The sequence below is a fragment of the Myotis nattereri genome, assembly GCF_964212035.1.
Source record: "Myotis nattereri genome assembly, chromosome: 11".
Taxonomy (NCBI): domain Eukaryota; kingdom Metazoa; phylum Chordata; class Mammalia; order Chiroptera; family Vespertilionidae; genus Myotis; species Myotis nattereri.
The window spans coordinates 60,941,089-60,950,490 of record NC_138086.1 but is presented as its reverse complement, the minus strand read 5'-3'; positions in this window follow the sequence as shown (position 1 = coordinate 60,950,490).

Here is a 9,402-nt window from a genome sequence, read left to right as displayed (position 1 = left end):
AAATTTTCACCCAAGGATGGATGGATAGATAGATAGATAGATAGATAGATAGATAGACAAAGATATATAGATATAGATATATAGATATAGATATAGATATAGATATAGATATAGATATAGATATAGATATATAGACCAATTGATTTTAGAGAAAGGGGAAGAGAGAGAGGGAGAGAGAGAGAGAAACATTGATATGAGAAACATGGACCTGTCGCCTCCCATACACACCCTGTACACATGTGGGGATCAGATCTGCAACCTTTTCGGTGTACAGGATGATGCTCCAACCAACTGATCCACACCAGCCAGGGCTCCCTGCCTGGCTTTTTTTTTTTTTTAAACCTCCTCTCTGTTTTCTCCTTGTATGTCATGTTATTTTAAAATTTCTTACCAAGTTTCTATACATTTGCTCACTTTTTCTTTCACCGGTTTGCACATTCATTTCTTTGTTCATTTTTTTCAGTGGACCATTCTTAAGTTCTAAACACGCCATACACAGGACAACATGGTAGAGGTTTGGGAAAATGGAAGCACACCAGAGTAAGTTAGCAATGTGCTTCCTTCTAAGACATTAGAATTTGGAAGTGGACATAACCATATATATAATGTCGAGTATGTTGGGTATGATGAAAGTTTACCAACAAAATACTACGGAAGTTCCAAGGAGATAAAACCTTTACCTGGTGAGGAGCTTAAAAAAGATTTTGAGAGGACTCAGGCTTAGAATTTGTTTGGCCAGATGGGACAATTTTCAAGCAGCAGGGAATGTGATAATGGGAGCAGTAAGTAGGAAAGTGGGAAGAAGATGGCCCAGTTGTCAAGGGGAGGACACCTTCCAGTTTTACATGGAACTTAGGGCTCTAGAAGGAGAGCTGGAGAAACAGGTGGTGGTGGCCATGCAGTGAATGTCACATGAAGTGTCTGGAGTGGGGGCCTGTCAGAGAGACTCTCTCTCATAAATGCCTTATGCATTTCATTTAGAATCATAAGGCTTTAGAGCTGAAAGGGATGTTGAAAATCTAGGCCACTTTACAGACAAGGAACCTGAGGTCCAGACAGGTCAAGTTACCTGCTGGGATCACACAGCCAGTTACAGAGCCTAGACCAGAACTCTTCGGAGTCAGCTGTTATTTTGTTTTGTTTTCCAGATTAGAAGCAATAGAACTCAGTAGAAAGGAGAAAATAGCCTGAGAAGCCAAGACTAGAAGACAGAAATAAAGCCGCACGGCATTTTCACTCCTGATTCGGGCTTGTTTTCTCAGTCGGGAGAGGCTCTCATGGTTCTTAGGCCTCAGACCCAACTGGAATGACACCCTCAGTTCCCCTGGGTCTCCAGATGGCTGACTGACATTCCTGTGACTTGTCATCCCCCCATGAGGGAGCAGCCCCTGCATCAGATGTTCCCAGTTAAATGTCAGCTCTGCCACCTACTACCTATGACTCATTTAGCCTCCCTGTGCCTGCTTTCTCACCTGTAAAGCAGGGTGAGTAAAAACTATCCCATAGGGTGTTTGTAAGGATTTAAGAAGAGAAAACAAAACAGTACATGGCATACAGTAAGTGCACAATAGGTATCAGGTGCGGACTTTGATCTCAGGGTACATATAGATGATGGATCTTATACTTTTGGCCTTGGATCTGGTGTCTCCTGGAACCCAGTCTGCTTCACAGATAGGGTTTTGAGCTCTGGATCATGCTGTCTTTGCTTCTCATCCCTGCCCTTTGGGACCTTTCCCTTATTTTTTCATCTCTCCATTACCCCAAATCACAGTCATTCCTACAAACAGAGCCCTGGGCTGATTCTGTCACCATGACCAACAACTTCTAGCACAGAGATCTCGGAGCTCAGAATCTCAGAAAATGTTAGGACTAGACAGTTGCTTAGAGAGTATCTACTGTAAACATTAAATATTTTGCTCTTTTATGAAGGTAATCAAAAGTTATATGTGCTTTCAGTAGTAAAATTCAGAAAGCTGAGGAAAGATCCCCTTTTCCTGAGTTTGCACGGCAGGTAACATCGTTTCATTCTTTGGACTCCCCCCACCCCACACACCCCACCTCCCAGCAATTTTTACAACCCTCTCTTATAACACTCAAGGTTGTGCTGTTCCTCCACGTCTCCCGTGGCTGAAGCATTCAAGGAGAAGGCCTCCCTCCTATGCATCACTGTGTGCCTGTGTCTGCTACCTTCATTCACGAGTGGATGTATGACTGCATTACCGACTAATTATGTGAAGAAATGAGTGGGTAAGTGAATGAATGAAGAAAGGGAGGAATAAGATGAATAATTCTTTTTTTTCACCACAGTCTTATCCTATGGTGCCAGATTACTTGGGACCATAATGAAAATCCTAACTATAAGTCAGGCTAGATTGTATGTGTACACATTTTTATGACTTACATTGAAAACTAAGCACTTGATAATGACCTCTTTCATTTTTATGAATGTGTAAATTAGGATAATAAAATCTGAAATTAAATTCACACCAGCGTCAATTCAGCCATAGTCAGTTTTCTTTGTTATGTCCTTTCTAGGGCACTCAACTCAGGATTGTAACTCAATATATTTTTACATTTTCTGGGTTATCTCTTTCCCTGTATTAACCTTTTCATGGAATTAAAGGGCTCCTCTTACACATGATGGAATGATCCTAGGTTAGATATGGTAAATAAAGAAGTAGATTCACAAAGCATGCCTTTGAGGAGCCTCTGGTAGTAGAACTTATAATAATCCTGTTCTGTGGTTTCTCAGGAATTTCATCATAATTAGCTCATATATAAAGAGTTAATAAAGCACATGAAAAAGTGACATAGACCCTGGACCTAATCAAATTGCTATGCCCATTCATAATTTGCAGGAAATACAGAGGACAGAGAAATATGGGAGTGGGTCAGAAAAGTTACAATGGCAGGAAACTCCACAAGGCAAAGACTGGTTCCTTCAAAAAATAAACAAATAAACAGAGAAAGTGAGGTATGGGGAGGGAGGGAGGAGATGGATGAGTAACCCAAAGATGAAAAGAGATTTAAGAGCAACATCAACTACGCTCAAGGTATGGGCCTTATTTGGATCTTGATTCAAGCAAACAAATGGTTAAAATAAAGTGACACTGATGACATAGTTGAGCAATGAATATTTTAAGATTATCATCAATCTTAAAAGGTGAGATAGAGGTATTGTAGTTGTATGCTTTTATATTGTAGTTGTATGTTCTTATCTTTTATAGATATGTACTAAAGTATTTATGAGTAAAATAATTTAATTTTTCAGATTCAAAATAATTCCACTTCCAGCCAAGATGGAGGAACAAGGGCCAGCTTTTCTCCCTGCCTGAAATCCCTTCTCCTCCAAAAAGGACAACATATACGAAGCGTTTTCTTTAAAGCACTAGACCCAGGCAACAAAGGACTGTCCTTCCCGAGAGATGGGAGAAAAGAGTCACATGACTGCCATTGCTTCCTGCACAGAGAATACTTCTAGGTGATGGCACAGGAAAGATGGAAACCAAGAAGAGTCCAAGGGGCTCCAGCTGAGAAGAGAGAGCTGAGAATCTACAGAGATTGTTGTTGGCAGAACAGCGCACTGCAAATGAGAGGGCTGCTCAGAGAAAGAGTCTCAGAGGCAGCCGCCACCACTGGTCAGTGCATGCGTGCAAAGGAAGTACCTGAGGCTGGGGAAAGAAAGCCCTACCCAAAAGGGTAAGAGGGAAGAGTACCAAGGCTCATGCCAGGCTGGGAATAGTGCTTGCTCTCACCAACCAGACGGGAGAGCCTACAACTCAAGGGGTGCTGGGTCGAGTATTGAAGAAGGTCTTGCCTCAGGAGTAGGGGATAGTTAGACCAGGCATTGCTTTGGGCCTGCTTAACAAATAAAAAGCAAGATCCAAAAGGATCAACTAACTTAACTGCATCCCAGAACTATGCCCAAGAATATTCATAAGAATACAAAAATGTCCTCTACCCAACAAGAAAAAAATGTATAATGTCTGGCATTCAATCAAAAATTACCAGGTATGCAAAGAAGCTAAAAAACACTACTCCTACTGAAGAGGCTAACCAATCAATACAAACTGACAGGGAACTAGCAGAGATTATGGAAATAGCAGACAAGGACTTTAAAAGTTGTAATAATCGTATTTTTGATGTTCCACTGTAGCAGCTGGAGTGGTTATACTAATAATCAGGAAAAAATAGAGTGTAAGACAAAAAAATAAATGCTAGAAACAAAGAGGGACATGTTAAAATTATAAAGGTGTTAATTCATTAGAAACTATAACGATTTATACATGAATGGATCTAATACCAAAGCCTGGAAATATAGGAAGCAAAAACTGGCAGAATTGAAGGTAGAAATGCATAAGACAACAGTAATAGTTGGAGCTATCAGTACTCTACTCTCAATAATAGAAAAGCTAGGCCAAAAATTAGCAAGTATATAAAATATTAGAACATCACTATCAGCCACCTTTCCACAAGAAAACTCCAGGCCCAGATGACTTCACTGGTGAATTCTGCCAAGAGCAATAATCCCAATTCTATACAAACTCCTCCAGTAAATTCAAGATGATGGGATATTTCTCAACTTATTCTGTAAGGTCAGCATTAAACTGTTAGCAAAATCAGACAACAACATTATAAGAATAAATTCACATGAAATAGAGGTTCTTAGACAACCAGTTCTCAAAACTTCTCTGTTCTGTTAATTGTCATCTAAGGGACATCTTCCCACCTCCAAGAACTTCAGTCCCCGCCCCCCCCCCCCATCCTGTTTTATCTGGATGACTGTAACCTCCTTACTGTCTCCATACTGAAGATGGAGAAATCTTCTTCAAATGTAAATTTTGCCCATAAAGGCCCTCTTTCCCCCAAGGTTGGAGTCTAAACTCCTTGACAAGGCTTATAAAACCCTTTCATGATCTGGCCTATTGGTCCCCAGGCTCCTGTCTTATTTCATCCCTTCTTCAAGCTTCTCTCCATGATCCAGCCACTCTGACCAGCTTGCTCTTCTCCAGCACATAAGTCCTGTGCTTGCTCCTTGCTCTGGGCTCTGATATCCACTGATCCTGCTTCTTGGAATACTTCCTCTACCCTCCCCTTCCCCATCTCATCTTCTTCTGATTAACAACATATTATTTCAAGACAGATATCAACTCTTCCATAGAACCTTTCCTGACTCCCCTTACCCACCCAGCTCTGGGTCAGCTGACCTCCTAATGCTCCCAGACATCGTTTTTCTGCACCATTTATTATAACCTATGAACACTGTCTTCTTATTTCCTCACCAGGTTCTCATCACTTCACGGGCCAAGATCATGAATTGCTTTTTGTGATCATCCCAACACGCAGAATACTCTGAGAGACAGAAAGGATGCTCAACAAATATTCGTTACCTGCATAACAAGTTTCACTTATTAAATGCTTATAATGTTCCAGGCATTGTGCTGGGGACTTCATGGGAATATCTTTTTCTTATCACATCCATTCAGGAGGTACTATTCTAATATCCACTTTACAGTGGAGGAAACTAAGGTATGGAAAGTTATAAAACTCACCTGACATCACAACAGATATACTTTAGAGTCATGATTCAAGCTCAAGCCAATGGGTCTCTAGAGTCTATGCTTCTAACCACAAGAGTTTACAAATGAATGACTGAGTGACGATGATTTGAACAGCTACTTACTGAACACCTACCACATGTCAGGACCTGTTCTAGGTGCTGAAGATACTGCAGTGAATTAAAAAACACAATGAAACCAAATCCATGCCTTAAATGAGCCTACAGCAGTGGTTCTCAACCTTCTGGCCCTTTAAATACAGTTCCTCATGTTGTGACCCAACCATAAAATTACTTTCGTTGCAACTTCATAACTGCAATGTTGCTATTGTTATGAATCGTAATGCAGAATATCTGATATGCAGAATGGTCTTAGGCGACCCCTGTGAAAGGGTCGTTTGACCGCCAAAGGGGTCGCGACCCACAGGTTGAGAACCGCTGCTCTAGAGGGAAAGACAGTCAATTATCAAAATGCATAAGTAACTTGATGTATGATGAAGCAAAGGCAAGAAAGGAATATTGGGTCACAATTTTAAATAGGGTGGTCAGGGGAGGCAGCACTGAAACACTGACATTTGAGTAAGGACCCGAAAGTGAATACATGAACGAAAGTTTTCCTAATGGTTTGTGAGCAAAGACTTTCAGATGAATAATAAATAGTTTTTTTGTCAATTATATTCCACGTATAAGACATATCTATACTAAAAATACTCTGTCCTATTGTGATTTTAAATTTGGCAACTCTGCACTCATGGCAAAGCTCACCTGCAGGTCAGACCGGAATAAACTGCTCTTTATTGCTGATGGTGGGCCTGTGGGATCTGTTTCTTTCTGAGACCCCGAGAGATGAGCGGCAGGGCTGGTGCATCCGCCTGCAGCTTTGGCAGAGCCTGCCCTGGCAGGGCACTCGGTGCCACATAAGAGGGAATATCATTTTATAGATCTTGACCAATGGGTCTTGCCCATGAAGGAGGACATTTAGGACAATTCAAACTAACTGGCATATCAACAGACTTTGAGAGAGAGAGCATTCAACATGGGGTTGCGTTAGCTCTGACTTCTGCTGAACAAGACAAGCCAAATAAGGAACCCGTCAGTGGGAAGATGTATGCCATGTGAATCTGAGGACTTGGAAAAGCAGAAGAGTGCATCACTAGTTCTTGTTTTGCTAAGTTGTAATATTCTGCTTTTCCAAAAAGAGCTAAAAGTATTATGATTTCTCGTTGAATCTAAAATGTTACCTAAACTTGGACACAGCTGGCCATTTGTGTGAGTAGATTTCCTCTTATGTACTCGAAACTAAACAACCTTGTGGCAAACTCAAATCAAGGGCAGTGATAGCAAGAATACCCCTATAATATGCCTTTCAATTGTCTTCCTTCAACTCCAGTCTCCACAGGCTCTTACCTCACAAGTCCTTCATGTGACAAACTTAAATGTCACTTTCTCAGCAAGCATTCCTGCATCTCTAGGACTCCATTAAAGCTCCACGTCACTCGTCCCCTCTCATAACACTTTTCACGCTGGTAACTAGGTGTAGAGTTTCCATCTTCCTCACTAGACTGGGACCATGTATTCACCTTATTCGTGACTATCTCTCCAGCAAATAGATGCTGTTCAAGAAATGTGAATTGATGACATAGCTTTCAAGAGGTTGGCAGCCTCACCAAGCTGAGCCAATTAAGGAGTCTGCTCCAACTAGGAATGAAGTCAGGCTCAGAGCAAAGTCAAGAAGAATGGTAAGCTGCAATTCTTTAAACAACAAGTTCATATGGCATTTCTTTTATAAGGGAAACAATTATTCATTAAAATAAGTAAGTGAAGCCTCAGGACTCAGCAGTTTGTCTTTTAAGATCAAAGGAATGAAGGGAGCTAAGTGCACAGGATATGCTGGGCTCTTCTTTGTTCGCAAGCTGAGCACATGTTATAGGATAACAAGGAAACTGTGATCAACAGATGTACACATTGCACACGGACCCCTCCTCCATGAGCACCACTTGTTTCGGCAAAATACTCAACTGTTGATAGGATTGATCATTTGTCATACCTCTTCCATTTATAGTGTTCTATGTTGCCATGAAGCTAATCCACTCAACCTCAGCCGTACTGAAAAGAAAACTTTTTTTTTTTTTTTTTGAGAGGGGACTGTCCTGTGCATCATAGTCTGTTTAGTAGCACACCTGGACTCTATCTACCCACTAGGTGCCAGCACCACCACCTTCCCAAAGTGTAACACTTTAGACACTGTCAAATGCCCCCTGGGAGCAAAACCAGCATCAGTTGAGAATCACTGAGCTAATCTTTACTGAGTGCTTAAAACATTCCACCCCTTACCTAAATGTTCACAGGAGAGATCTCATTTAACCCTTCAAACAATTATTATGTGATAGGAGTGATTAGCATGCCCATTGTATAGATGGGGGAAAACTTAAAGGTTGCTAAAGGTCATACAGCTGGTAAGTAGTGAAACTCAGGCTTGTCATCACTAGTCTATGCTGCAAGTGGTTTGGGGTGGAAAGAGGTGAACTGGGACTTGGTGAGGAAGAACAGCGGCGGTCCTTGGCGTTAGCGGATAAGGTTTTATAGCTGTTTCCAGCAAAGGCTAGCTAGGGACAGACAGCGAGGAATTCCTTACAGGACTTCATTAGGAGATAACCCTTGGCAGTCAGAGCCAGTCTATCTTCATTTTCTGTTTGTGAGCTTGCCAGCTGTCATCAGACTCCGTGCTTAAGTAAACAAGAGAGATGGGAACAGGAAGATGAAAGCCAAAATTAAAGGATTGTTATTATTTGTTCTCTGACATTTAAAAATAGTGAACTGCCCCCCCCTCCCCCCGCCCCCGCCCAAGGTTACTCTATTGCCTGTGTGTCAGATTTCAACCTGGGCTGCCTGACTTCAAATCTGGTGCCAGATTTCTGATCCCAGAGCTCCCTGGCCCACCCCTGCCCTCTGAGTCTGGAGGAGGCAGAGGACGAGCTCAGACGGGCCAGGCTGTGCGTGAAGGCTCTGTGTGTGGCAGAGCTGCTTTACGGCAGTCCCATCCGGTCTCAGGGAAAGAAAAGCAATCCCAGCGACACTGGGGGAGACGCCTGAGAGTCTCCGGGGGCATGGAGGAGGCCCGAGACTCCTCAGGACGTCCCTCAGGAGGCTGGTTATAAAAAGCCCTCCAGGGGGCAGGCAGGTGGATCTGCCTGGAGAAGCTGCTCCAGCAATTTTCTGTAGAATATCCACAGGCCAAGATCCTGGTTCTAAACCGCCCCGCCAGAAGCCAGGGCTCCAGACCTGTGGGCATTTCCAGGTCTATAACTCAGGAAACACACACAGGAGGCATGTAGAGGAGTGTCCTCAGCAGCACCACTAACCACAGAGAAACTGGGACACAAACCCAGGTGCCTACTGTGGAGTCACGTAAGAAAGGCTCATGCATATGAGCTCTCCTCACTGGGAACTGGGAATACTTGAAACCGGTATCTCTTTACAGGCCACTTATAGGGCTCATGTTTTGAGATTATCTGAGCTTCTGTCTTGAGGCAACTGGAGCCTCTCAGATAAACTGTCTAAACATCTCAAACCTTTGGAACTTCCTGTCATCATCATCATCATCGTCACCATCACCATCTTCATCACCATCACCATCGCCTCAGGACTTGTGCATTCTCAGTCTTCTCTTTGACCAATATATTTATACTGGATGATACTTTGTACACATCAAAATCAGACAAACTTTTTATCCTCCTTAAAATCATTTGCTTAACAATGAAGAGCTTCAAACAAAGATTAAACCTAACCAAGTGATCATTTATAAACAGTACTCCCAGCTACCTGCTGCCCCATTAGCATTGCCA